The sequence below is a fragment of the Choloepus didactylus genome, chromosome X (assembly GCF_015220235.1).
Source record: "Choloepus didactylus isolate mChoDid1 chromosome X, mChoDid1.pri, whole genome shotgun sequence".
NCBI classification, from domain to species: Eukaryota; Metazoa; Chordata; class Mammalia; order Pilosa; family Megalonychidae; genus Choloepus; species Choloepus didactylus.
The window spans coordinates 23,677-37,653 of record NC_051334.1 but is presented as its reverse complement, the minus strand read 5'-3'; the positions used below and the strand labels follow the sequence as shown (position 1 = coordinate 37,653).

At 36.3% G+C, this 13,977-nt stretch overlaps 1 long non-coding RNA gene across 1 annotated transcript in view; it reads left to right on the top strand.

The window, feature by feature from the left end:
• LOC119522848 overlaps nt 1–8,810 on the top strand; it is a 33,777-nt gene extending 24,967 nt beyond the window's left edge. The window contains exons 3-4 of the long non-coding RNA XR_005214546.1: nt 3,095–3,253; nt 8,657–8,810. This is a non-coding gene — a long non-coding RNA (uncharacterized LOC119522848). The remainder of the gene's footprint in view (nt 1–3,094; nt 3,254–8,656) is intronic.
• The last annotated feature ends 5,167 nt before the right edge of the window (nt 8,811–13,977 follow it).

Genomic DNA, 13,977 nt, shown 5'->3' with positions numbered 1-13,977 from the left:
GAGGAGTTGAATTAAATTTTTATATGGATTAAAGGCACTTACCTTCCCCTATTAAAGAAGGCTCTACTGATAGTACAGGAAATATCTTTTCTAATCCTTTATAGGTAAATATTTTACTTGTAAAAGTTAACTGTGTGTGAAATTATTCTGCAGCTTACCGCACACAAGTCTTTGTAAAGGGTGTTTCTTATAACACTAGATGATTAAGACAGTCCTACTCTCCAGGAGTTTAGAGTTTTCTAACTACAGGATGTATAAAGTTCTGCGGTCTTCAAAGCATTTTCAAGTACAAATATATTCCATTTACTCTCACAATAACTCTGTGAGAGAAGTAGTCTTGTCCCTGATTCCAGATGTGGAGACAAGTTTAAAACACAGCTTTGTACAAGGGGTTAGCGATGCAGGAACTGAGTTGCAGAATCAGAATTTGAACCCAGGTCTTCCGACTTCAAAGGCCCAAACAACTTCCACTGGCACAGTTTCTCCCTGTACACATGAGGAAGATGGTTATGTGGTAGCAGCTAATAATGACTGAGCACTGACTGTCAGGCACCCTAAGTGCTTTTTAATGTATTGATTCATTTATTCCAATGAAAGAACAATGCTGTGAAATAGGTACTTTTATTCCCATTTTACAGCAATTGAATAACTTGCTCGGTATTGCTCTGTAAGTGTCAGAACCCAGATGCAAATGAGGCACTCCAGTTCTGTAGCCCATGCTCTTAACCTCCACACAATACCAATGGCTGTAATGTGCAGCAGACCATGATTGGTAACGTAGGACATTTGATAGCAGAGCCTTATGTGAGATCAAGGAAGAGAAAGATTATTTCTGTTTAGGGGCATCAGGACATATTTCAGAGATTTGATTAATTTGAGATTAACCATGAAGGGCGGAAAGGACTTTGGGAGGTAGAGGTAAGAGAGGACGGTCCAGGTAGAGGTTAAAGCATGTGCAGAGATACAAAGGCAGACAAGTAAATAGTGTGTTTGGAGATTATTGCATAGTTGAGTTTGTCTGTAGGTTAGGGCAAGGGTTCCTATGTAAGGGTCAAGGAGCCTAGGGAGTCTGAACCCCCAAAATGCTGTGTTAAATTTGGTATGTGCTTTTTTTTTTTGGTAGAGCTTTCATCAAATTCTCAGCAGAGGGTGCTGACTCACGCAAAGAGTCACTGGCTGGTGAATGTTAGGGTATGTGAATTGTATCTAAAAAAAAAAAGTCACTGGCATGAGGAGTGGATGGCAATATCGCTAGTGAGGAAGGCTGGGGACCTAGTGTAGAAGGCCTTTTCTAACAGTTTGCAGGGTTTATACTTGATAACTGGTTTTTGAATTTGAAATCTCATAATTATACCCTTGTTTTTGGAAGATAAATCTGATGTTGTATAGGCATCTTAGAGAGACTAGAGGTGGGAAAGCCAATTGGAAAACTATTGGCCTAGGTGGAAATTCATGAGGGCCTCAGTTAAGGTGCCAGGGTCAGCACGAATTTATAGACAGAAGTAGAGAAAGAGAGACGCATTAGGACTTTGTAACTAGTTTTGTATGAGAAGTTTCATATGGGAAGAAAAGGAAGGGTGCTGACTGGGGCTCTGAGTTTCAGTGGCTATGGTACCGAGTATCTCCTTGGTGCCAGTGTTTGCTAAATACTTCATAGAAAACTGTGACCCAGGAAACTTCATTATCTGTGCAGATCCATGCAGAATATCAGTATAATTGTGTTTGCAATGTTTAATCAACTTTTAAGTGGTCCATTTCATGGGTATTGGATATCCCACAACTTCCCTAAGTTCTGTGATTTTCTAGGACTCCCAAGATTCAATAGCAGGTTATGCTCATGGCTAAGATTGATTACAGAAAAGGATACAATGCAAAAGTAGCAGAAAAAGGATATGTATCACAATAGGTTTCCTAGTCTTTCCTACCCAAGGCCACACAGAACATGATTTCTCTTTGGCAGTGAACTATAGGGACATGTGTGGAATGTCTCTGCCCAGGAAAGCCCATTCAAGTCTTGAGGTCCCAGGCTTTCTTGGAGGACTGGTTACTGTAGGCACATGCTGCTCGCAACTGGCCACAGCCACTAAAACTCAGAGCCCCAGCAATGAAACCAGGTACACACCGTCAATGTTTGTGCAAAGCAACACTAAGTTGCTGGTAGGCATAGTTCATTGCTCCAAGTATACATAGTAAAATCATCAATCTCTACCATAAAGAACACTTTGAGGGCCGCATTCCCAGGGGCTGGCCCGGGGTTAACCATGGTTCCCTTGGAGACATGCAAGGCATAAGCAACCAGACCTGCTGTGTTCTCTTTCCTCACACCAGTGGCGATTATGTTCTGTGGAATTCTTCAGAGTAAATGGTGTATCTGCAAAGGCTTTTAAAATTCCTGCTTTGTAGAAATCAATTCAGAGAAATGAATAAAAGAGTTCCTGCTTTCAAGAAGCTTGCCGTCCTAAATATAATAACAGAAGCAAATCAGTAGTGTTAGTATGGGCATGGGAGTGATTAAATGTCAGGAGTTTCTTGAAATGGGAAGTCTTTCTGGGGGAAGTGTCATCTAGCATAGTAAAATCTGCAATCTTAAATTCACTTAGCATATTTAACTGGCGTCTCCACACATGAATGAGTTTTTTTAAAACAAGTTTTGTAAAAAGTAATCACTTATTAGACAAGTATTCATCAAATGCTTAAAATACAAGGCATTCTGCTAGGTTCTTGTGATACCATGGTGAGCAAGACAAAATCCGTGTCCTTATGGGTGCTTAATGTCTAGTTTTTGCTTCAATTAAAAGTAATTAGAAGTAAGATAGTCTTTATGTTTTGTGATACAGCTAAACTGATTTTCAAGTTGTTGTTAATTAGTAATTATAGTGGTGAATTCTTCATGAAGATTGTTGGGGTAGAATAATGAAGGGGGAAAGAAAATCTAATTTCTTTACCATACAGTAAAAATATCTCAAAAAAGGTCAAATTCATTAAGTTGTAATTGTGTCCATTTTTTTTGTTCGTCATGAGAATGTGCACTAAAAAGACCAGTATTTTGTCTACATTTATTTCATCCTCAATCACTGTTCTTTTCCTTCAACAGCAGAGGGTGAACTCTACACCTTTGGAGAACCTGAGTGTGGGAAGTTAGGGCTTCCTGCGGAGCAGCTGACCAATCACAGAACGCCCCAGCTGGTGCCTGGAATTTCCGGGAAGGTGATCCAAGTAGCTTGTGGTGGAGGACACACTGTAGTTCTCACAGGTATGTGTGCAGACTGCTGCTGTGTTCTCTGCTTCTTTGGTTGCTAAGGGAATTTCACCCATTCTCTGACTTGGCCTTCCATTTCTTTCCGTTAAGATCACCACCTTTTATTCCTATAGTTAATATACATTTATGTCCTGTGTAAGAAAATTTTAAGTGGAAAAATATGAATCTTATTGAATTGTTTTGGCTAACATAATTGACATTTTCTTGACTGTAACACCTTTAATGGTAGCAGATAACATTGTTTTTAGCTCATTTTCAAGGATAAACTATTTTCCACATGGATTTCATATTTATCTAAAATTGACATTGTTTTTCCTAAAATGCCTTCTTTTGGAGAAGCTCCTTATATTCATGCTGTTTTCTACGTGTAGTGGATAATTCTTTTCTTTATACTACTCACAATCTTTGTCTTTTGCGGTTTTTAAGTACTGTTATAGTAATTCATTAAAAAGTGCTAAGGTTTTAAATTGAAAATGAGGAAAGAAAGTTAGAGCCTTCGTAGTAATGTCACTTTTGGCTTCTGAATTTCTTAACTTGGTAGGGCATTTCATTTCTCAGGATTCTAGTCAGTATATTAAAATATACTTAAAACTTTATAATATAAATTGATGCTCCCAAATTTGTTCAGCATTAGATTTATTTTACTGGATAAGTAGTGTAAAAGTAATGCAGTCAGGTATGAATTTATTATGATGATTTTTTGGTCAAAAATTTTAAATGAACTTTTTCTGAAGTCACCACCTGATCTTCAGTAACCCAAAGTAAGTATTCCAGACAAATTTGGAATAATGTAGTCCTCAGATAATATGTTTAATTTTGCAAGATGACTGAGCAATTTTTTAACTTTAGATTTGCCTCTTTTATGTTGTTTTCCCTTGATTTCTTATTCTAGTCTCAGTCATGCTTATTAAGCTCTGGTTTCCCAGAATTACAATTTGCACATGGAATCTTTTTTTTTTTTTTTTTTTTTTCCAGATTTGAAAGCAAGTTTATTAGCAAAAAAGAAGCCTTCTCCGACCTCTCCATTCCCAAATTTGCTGATGCCAAAGGGTTCAGGCCCAAGTGGCATTGAATATGACCATTCTTCACATATCCCATGAAAGCAGATCAGTGTAATCTCACCCTGATCTGACTGACCTTTGCACATGGAATCTTTTCCAAGTTTGAAATATTTTTTTTTCAAAGCCTCCACTCTAAATTTGGAAATAATTCTGAGGTCTAGAATTTTTTAAAATTTTAAAATGAATTTTCATATAATTTTTAAATGATTTATTCTGGGAATTAAACTTTGAAATTAATCTTTATAAATTATCTGAAAATTCACTATAGCTAGAAATGCAACTTATTTTTTATGTATTATGTGTTTTTTCTAGCTTATACGAAGATCATATAAATAATTATTAGGCGATTCAAGGTTAAAATGAAGGGTACAAGTGTTGATTATATAATAATAATAGGTCACTCAAGTATACATTATAAAAAATATTTTTACATAAAATGAACACCAAGGTAATCCATGATACTTTTAATTTATACTTACAATAAAAGATGCACTTGGTGTGATATTTTCTTTTAGTAGTTAAAGCATTTAGCTGTCTATGGACATCAAATATTAGGGTTGTTTTTTTTTTTAATTAGGAACCATGGTGCCAGATATTGATTCTTCTCTCCAAATTTTTGCAGACTTTTGGCTCTCACAGACCAGTAAGGTTTTTTACAAAAATTATGAGGACCAACAGATGGTTGCCAGCTTCTGATTTTCATTTGGCTAAATATGGACATTACAAAAAATTGCCATCTGTTATCACCATCATTTCCTAAAATAAGGGATATTTTCAAAAGAAAATTAAAAGCTCGTGATTTTATAATAACACTCCCTTTAATTGTATAAATTTATCTGTATGGAAAATTCACTACTTTGCCTGTTTTTCACATTTCTCCATGAATCTGTGAGAGTTTTATTGTGAGCCAACCCTGGTGAGAAACCCTGTGTTCTGGGGCACAAAGTAAACAGAAATATTAAATATTTGGTCACAAGTGATGAAGAAATGAACCCAGAGAGTATATTGATCATCAGTTTGACTAAATATAAAATTGAACAGTTAAGAGAGTTATGAAATACTTTGTGAGTTCTTAAGAAAAGAATAGCTTACCATCTGTTCTGGGTCATTCCCTTCACCAAAGGAAAGGACTTGGATTAGATGATTCTATGGGGGCCCTCCCCCACTTTGTTCTCAGTGTCTCTATAAGTCTGATCTTAAAACTTATTTGAGTCTCATTCATTAAAATATTATAAAGTTAATTTGAATTAATTCATTGCTGATGAATTTATTTAAAACTAAATATTTACACATGACCATGCTGCAGTATAAAAGGATAGGCTAGAAAATACAACTGCTGGTTGCAGTGCTGATAAGACTGTAGAGTCTCCATAGAATCAGGGAAGTAATGGACTGCTGTTGAGAAAGTGTCAGACTGGAACTTGGGTCACACTGAGGCAGAATAATAAGGACAATCTTGTATGTTATCCACAGCCATTACCCAAAGATAAAAACATCTGGTTATAAGATGAGGTCCACAATGAAGTATGGATCCCAAGGAAAATCAGAACTTAACCTTAATTTTTCCAGATTATGTTTGGAAAAACATAAGATCTCCACAGGGCAACAAGTAACAAGTTGCTAGTCATGAAATCAAATATGTTCTGTGATATTAGAGCAATACTGATTTGAAGCCAACTAATAAAACATGTTTTCCTAATGAAGTATTACTTATTAACATTGAATTACAACGTTAATGTCACAAAGGTGATATGATCAAAAATTATATTTGTTGTTATATGGCATTCTCATAGATAAATAATAGTCTTATGTGGGAAACTGAGTCTTCCATGTTGCCTGAGGCATATCTAGGGTGGTGGCTTAGAGCACTGAGCTGCAGGCCTGCATAGAATGCCATGCAGGCCCGCCCTGTAAAGATGTGTAACTTGTAACTAACTTGTAACTATGATGATGAATGTAAACACCTGATGTAAGTCTTGTGCCTATGACGATATACACCTGATGTAAGTCTTGTGACTGACGTTCCTGATGTAAACAAGATGTACACACCTGATGTAACTACACCTGATGTAACCGTAGGTATCTGGTGGGCTCTCCTGAGCCCGAGGATCTTTAGCATATGCACGTGATCTGCTCTAATAAATAGCTGGAGCAAAGATGCATTGGCGTCCACTCGCCCTAGAGGCAGTGGGCCCCCTGCTCCCTTAACTCTAAGCTTTGTGTCCGTGTCTCATTCCTGTGTCGCCCTGTCAGCAATAGTCTTAAGTCATTAAAAAAAGAGAAACTACTGTCATACTAATCATCGTACTAAGCACCTGAAAGAAAACCTAACTGGATAACAAAGCTTTTGTGATATGATTCATGCTGCCTAAAAAGCCACAGGCTAATATCAGAAAGCTCGAGAAATTAGAATAATTATTGGCCAACTGGAGATGATGGAGTAATTGTTTTATTTTACCCAATGTTCTACTACTAAATTGAAAATTTAGAATTGGAGATTTGCAGTGTGATTATTTAATAAACTAGGAGATGGTAGTTTTTACATTAAAATAGTGATCTGTTTTGCCATTGCCTCAATGTGGTTTCATATCCTAGACATAGCATATTTTCTTTAAGAAGTGGTATCAACGTGTCTTACGAAGCAAGCATTCTTTACTTATCAGACAGAAAAAGAAATAATGTAAAATTACATGACAATAGAGAGTTATATGTTCACCAGTACCCCCCATTGTCAGAATGAGTTGATTAGATGATTACTTTTTAGAAAATTATTTACAACATAATATCCTATTATGTTTCAAAATCTGTGTGAATATTTTCTCATTTAATCTGCACTCTATTAAATAGGTGTTATTAGAGACTTTAAGTAACTTGCCTATTTGCCACAGCTAGTAATAATGAAGATTTGGGTTCCTGCCTGAATCCAAAGCTCTTGCACTTCCTCCTGGTAGCAGGAGCAAGTCAACATATTGAACTAAGGAGATGTGTATGAATATAATAGTGCCCTTCCTGATGAGGTAGGCAGTGAGACTTTAAGTGTGTCTAAAAGGGCCCTTTCGTCACCACTCATTTATCCTGTTTTTGTGGTTTTCCATTTCTGTAAAATATATGAATTAATATTTACTGATTTATTGGAGGTCCTTTGGAATCACTTTAAAAATATTAATATAGAGGAAAGCTTTTTATCCCTTTTGTTTTAGTTTGCTAATGCTGCAGAATGCAAAACACCAGAGATGGACAGGCTTTTATAAAACGGGGGTTTATTTGGCTACACAGTTACAGTCTTAAGGCCATAAAGTGTCCAAGGTAACACATCAGTAATCGGGTACCTTCACTGGAGGATGGCCAATGGCATCTGGAAAACCTCTGTTAGCTGGGAAGGCATGTGGCTGGCATCTGCTCTGAAGTTCTGGTTTCAAAATGGCTTTCTCCCAGGATGTTCCTCTCTAGCAAGCTTGCTCATCTTCAAAATGTCACTCACAGCTGCACTCTGTTCAGTCTCTTTGAGTCAGCATGTTTTATATGGCTCCACTGATCAAGGCCCACCCCGAATGGGTGGGGCCACACCTCCATGGGAGTATCCCACCAGAGTCACCTCCCACAGCTGGGTGGGGCACATCTCCATGCAAACAACCTAATCCAAACATTCCAACTTAATCCCCACTATTCTGTCTGCCCCACAAGATTGCATCAAAGAATATGGCTTTTTCTGGGGGACATAATACATTCAAACCGGCACACCTTTCTTTCACTATTATTGCATTTCCTGATACAGGGAGCTTTACTTATGAATAAATAGAGCATATCATAAGTTTTCATTCTCTTGCAAATTCTCTGAAATTGTGTTTTATAAAGTAAATTATTCTATTAACTGCTTTTCAAGGAGTTGTTCTGTGGAAGATACCCTTCATTATTTTGATTTAAAGCAGCAACTAGAATTAGCTTAATGACAATTGATGCTTTCTAAAGAGATGAAGTGGTGATTATATGGACCTTTCAGGTAGTTCACCCACTTGTATATCTTGCATCTTGCGTGTTGCTTACTTAGAAGCAGTATGGGTCATTTATGGCAATTCCTTTTATGGTTATATGCAACAGATAAAATCAGGCCCATGCCATAATTTTTAAAATTGTGTCCCTTTTCATTTTTCTCTTCCTTCATCACTGGAACATTTATACTTAATTATTATGCATTCTTATATGAGTGCTTCTTTCAGAGGCACTTAATCTTCGTTATAAAAACTTGAATGTCACAATTTTTCTAGATGTAATGATGACTGTGTCTGTTTACATGCAGTCCTTTTCTTGTATTTGACCATTTCCCATTTCCATTCAGAGAAAGCAGTGTATGCATTTGGACTGGGACAGTTTGGTCAGTTGGGTCTTGGCACTTTTATTTTTGAAACATCAGAACCCAAAGTCATTGAGCATGTTAAGGATCAGAGAATATATCATATTTCGTGTGGAGAAAATCACACAGCTTTGATAACAGGTATACATTAGAATTTGTGTTATATTTTTATAGTAGCCTGGGTATATTTTATTATAAAATGAATAATACATGGAATAATGTATCTAACTTCAGCATGGGAGTTACTGATCACGAAAAATGGAATTCATTGTTTAATATTTACAAGTACAAAGTTGTAACTCATTCTTATTCTTTTAATTTGATTTAAAACAAATGTAAATGATCCCAAGGGTTAGAACCTCAAAATATGTCAGTGCCTTCAGAGGTAAGATTGCAGAAAGCTGGAGTCCTTTTGAAATTTATATCAATTTGAAAGCTCTTAACTCTGCTCAGGCCAGAAGGAAAACTCCCAAGAAAAAGACTTTATTTTAAAGCATTTTCCCTGTTCAATCTGACAGGACTACATTCAGGCTGAATAAATTCTCCTGGTGCTTTTGCCACCAGGAGATGCTTTCAGGAGTGACTCCTCCCGTTTCCACAGTGATAGAGAAAAGGGCACCTCAGAGTCCACTGTGTGAATTTACATACCTGAGTACTCCAGATCTTCAGCTCCATACTTTCTCATTTATTCAGGGAGAAGATTCTTTGGGCCAACTTCTCAACCTCAGAAATTTGGTCCTGTAAGTGTAGGACCCAATAAAGCTTCTATCCTAAAAATTGACATATTCCACAATTTTAATTGCTTAGGAAAGAAAGGATCTATAATTTCACTATTTCTAGCTTATATTTCAATCTAAAAATGAAGTATCAAAAAGTCAGAAATCTTTCTAGTATTTTGAAATAACCTAGCTACTGATATTTCTACTTTTCCCCCCTTTCTTTTTAAAAAAGCCACTGCTATGGTAGAACTCATCTAATGGTATGTGATTAGGAAAACTAGGAGTTGGCAAATACAAGGTACTACCGTACGCTCTTTCTTCTTCCCCAAAGAACCCTTCAGAGAGACTACCTGCCCCTTATTCAAATATTGCTGTCCTTGTTAGTGTAGCATGAAATATAACTTATATAGAATGTAAAGAAGTATTATTCATTCATAGTCCCATAAGAGTTGTTGATACGTGTTCCTTACCATGGGGTCATGCTCTTGTTACCATTTTTCATCAACTCTAAATTGACATTTATAAGTACACACTATTTTTAAAAGCATCATCCAACATACCAGTTAGATTGTTTAGTTAAATTCCCATAGTATTTTTCCTCCTGATGAATTAAGTGATAGCACAAACAGTTGAACATTAACTGGGTTTGCTTTTTTGCTAATTTTTTTTTTCTCCAGGACTAATGATAGGTGTGTAGTGAGTTATCTGTAAATGCTTGCCAACTCTCTAATATAGCCAGTAACTTAAAAGGCTCTCTCAGGTTCAAGGTACAATCAGGGGACTTGGATCAGTGTTTATTTTTTTTCTGTCTACAACCACTCGAGTTAAAAGGTCAAACCTTTACAAACATTTTTGATAAAGTTATCAGGGTCAAAGAAGGAAGAAGAAGGAATAAAGGAGGAAAGAAATATATATATATATATTTATAAAGATATATATGTATAAAGAAAGGAAATAAATACCTAATAATAATTATACAAAAGAGTCTAAACACTGTTTATTGTTGGTTTATAATGAAACTTATCTATTTAATTAGTTTTTATTAGAGAAGTTGTGCGTTTAGAAAACAATACGTACAAAATACAGGATTCCCATATATCATCCCACCCCAACACCTGACATTGGTGTGAAAATTTGTTGCAATTGATGATAGCATTTTAAAAATAATTGTACTTTTTTAAAACAGTAGTTACCTTTGTTACAATTGATGAAAGATTACTAAAATTGTACTATTATCTATATCATCCATAATTTGCATTCGGTGTATTTTTTCTCGTATAATACCCTAGTATTAACACCTTGTATTAGTATTGTATATTTATTATAATACATGAAAGAACATTCTTATACTTGTATTATTAAGTATAGTCCATTGTCTACAAAAGGGTTCAATATGTTCTACAGTCCTATATTTTGTCTTTTAGTTCTAGTAATATATATATATCCTAAAGTGTCCCCTTTTAACCACATTTCCCTCTGTAGTTCAGTGCTGTTGATTACACATGCAATAATGTGCTACCATCACCACCATCCATGTCCTCAACTTTACCATCAACCTAAATAGAAATTTTGTACAAATTAAACATCAAGTCCCCATTCTCTAACCCCAGTCTATCTCCTGGTAGCCTATATTCTAGATTCTCTTTGAGTTTGCTTATTATAATTAGTTCATAACAGTGAGATCATACAATATTTGTCCTTTTGTGTCTGGCTTATTTCACTCAACATAATAGCCTAAAGGTTCATCCATGTTGTCACATGCATCAGGACTTCATTCCTTTCTATGGCTGAATAATATGCCGTTGCATTTATATACCACAGTTTGTTTATTCATTCATCAGTTGATGGACACTTGGGTTGCTTCCATCTTTTGGTAATTGTGAATAACACCACTATGAACATCATTGTGAAAATATCTGTTCGAATCCCTGCTTTCAGTTCTTCTGCGTATATATCTAGTAGTGGGATTGCCAGATCATATGGTAGTTCTATATTTAGCTTCTTGAAGAACAGCCAAATTGTCTTCCACAACGGTTGTACCATTTTACATTCCCACCAGCAATGAATGAGTGTTCCTATATCTCTTCTCTCCAACATTTGTAATTTTCTATTTTTTTAATAGTGGCCATTCTAGTATCTCATTGTGGTTTTAAGTTGCATTTCCGTAATAGCTAGTGATGTTGAGCATGGTTTCATGTGCTTTTCGGCCACTTGTATATCCTCTTTGGAGAAATATCTATTCAAGTCTTTTGCCTGTTTTTTCATTGGGTTGTTTGTCTTTTTATTGTTGAGTTGTAGGATTTCTTTATATATTCTAGATATTAAACCCTTATCAGATATGTGGCCTTCAAATAATTTCTCCCAGTACATAGGTTGACTTTTTAATTTCTTGACAAAGTCCTTGGATGCACAAAACTTTTTAATTTGGAGGAGGTTCCATTTATCTGGTTTTTTTTTGTTGTTGTTGCTTGTGCATTGGGTGTAATGTCTAAGAAACCATTGCCTACCACAGGATCTTGAAAATACTTCCCTACATTTTATTTTAGGAGTTTTATACTCCTAGTACTTAAGTTTAGGTCTCTGATCCCTTTTGAGTTGTTAATTTTTGTATATGGTATGAGATAGAGATCCTCTTTCATTATTTGCATTTGGATATCCAGTTCTCCCGGCACCACTTCTTGAAGAAACTTTTCTTACCCAGTTGAGTGGATTTGGCAACCTTGTCAAAAATCAATTGGCTATAAATGTGAGGGACTGTTTCTGAAACCTCAATTTGATTCCATTGGACAATATATCTTTATGCTAGTACCATGCTGTATTAACCACTGTAGCTTTGTAAGATGCTTTAAAGTCAGGACGTAAGAATCCCCCAATTTTGTTCTTTTTCAAGATGTTTTTGGTTATTTGGGGTACCTTACCCTTCCAAATAAATTTTATAATTGGCTTTTCTATTTCTGCAAAGTAGGCTGTTGGAATTTTGATTGGGGTTGCATTGAATCTGTAAATCAATTTGGGTAGAAATGACAACAATATTTAGACTTCCAGTCTATGGACACGGAATGTCCTTCCATTTATTTAGATCTTCTTTGATTTCTTTTAGCAATGTTTTGTAGTTTACTGTGTACAAGTCCTGTACATCCTTTGTTAAATTTATTCCTAGATATTTGATTCTTTCAGTTGCTATTGTAAGTGGAATTTTTTTCTAGATTTCCTCTTCAGACTGCTCATTACTACTGTATAGAAGCACTGCTCATTTTTTTTTTTATTCAGTTTTATTGAAATACATTCACACACCATACAATCATCCATGGTACACAATCCACTGTCCACAGTATGATAACATAGTTATGCGTTCATCACCACAATCTGTCTCTGAACATTTTCCTTACATTAGAAAGAACCAGAACAAGAATGAAAAATGAAAGTGAAAAAAGAACACCCAAATCATCCCCCCATCCCACCCCATTTGTCCTTTAGTTTTTATCCCCATTTTTCTACTCATCCATACACTAGATAAAGGGGGTGTGATCCACAAGGTCTTCACAATCACACTGTCACCCCTTGTAATCTACATTATTGTATAATTGTCTTCAGGAGTCCAGACTGCTGGCTTGGAGTTTGGTAGTTTCAGGTATTTACTTCTAGCTATTCTAATACATTAAAACCTAAGAGGTGCTATCTATATAGTGCATAAGAATGTCCACCAGAGTGACCTCTCGACTCCATTTGAAATCTCTCAGCCACTGAAACTATTTCGTCTCATTTTGCATCCCCCTTTTGGTCAAGAAGATACTCTCAGTCCCACGATGCCGGGTCCACATTCATCCCCGGGAGTCATATTCTGCATTGCCAGGGAGATTTACAACCCTGGGAGTCAGGTCCCACTTAGTGGGGAGGGCAGCGAGTTCACCTGTCGAGATGGCTCGGTTAGAGAGAGAGAGGGCCACATCTGAGCAACAAAGAGGTACTCGGGGGAGACTCAGGCACAATTACATGCAAGTTTAGACTCTCCTAGAAGCACTGCTCATTTTTGCGTGTTGATCTTGTATCCCACCATTATGCTGAACTTGTTTATTAGCTCTAGTACCTTTGTTGTAGATTTTTTGGGAATTTCTATATATAGGATCATGTCATCTGAAAATAGTGAAAGTTTTGCTTCTTCCTTTCCAATTTGGATGCCGTTTATTTCTTTTTCTTGCCTAACTGCTCCAGCTAGAACTTCTAGTACAATGTTGAATAACAGTGATGACAGGGGGCATCCTTGTCTTCTTCCAGATCTTAGAGGGAAGGGCTTTCAGTCTTTCACCATTGAGTACAATGTTAGCTATGGGTTTTTCACATATGCCCTGTTACAGTTTGCCAATGCTGCCGTTATGCAAAATACCAGAAATGGATTGGCTTTTATAAAGGGGATTTATTAACTTACAAATTTACAGTCCTTGGGCCATAAAATTGTCCAAACTAAGGCATCAACAAGAGGATACCTTCACTGAAGAAAGGCTGATGGTGTCTGGAACACCTCTGTCAGCTTGGAGGGCACATGGTCTGCTGGTCCTTTGCTTCCGGGCTGTGTTTCAAAATGGCTTT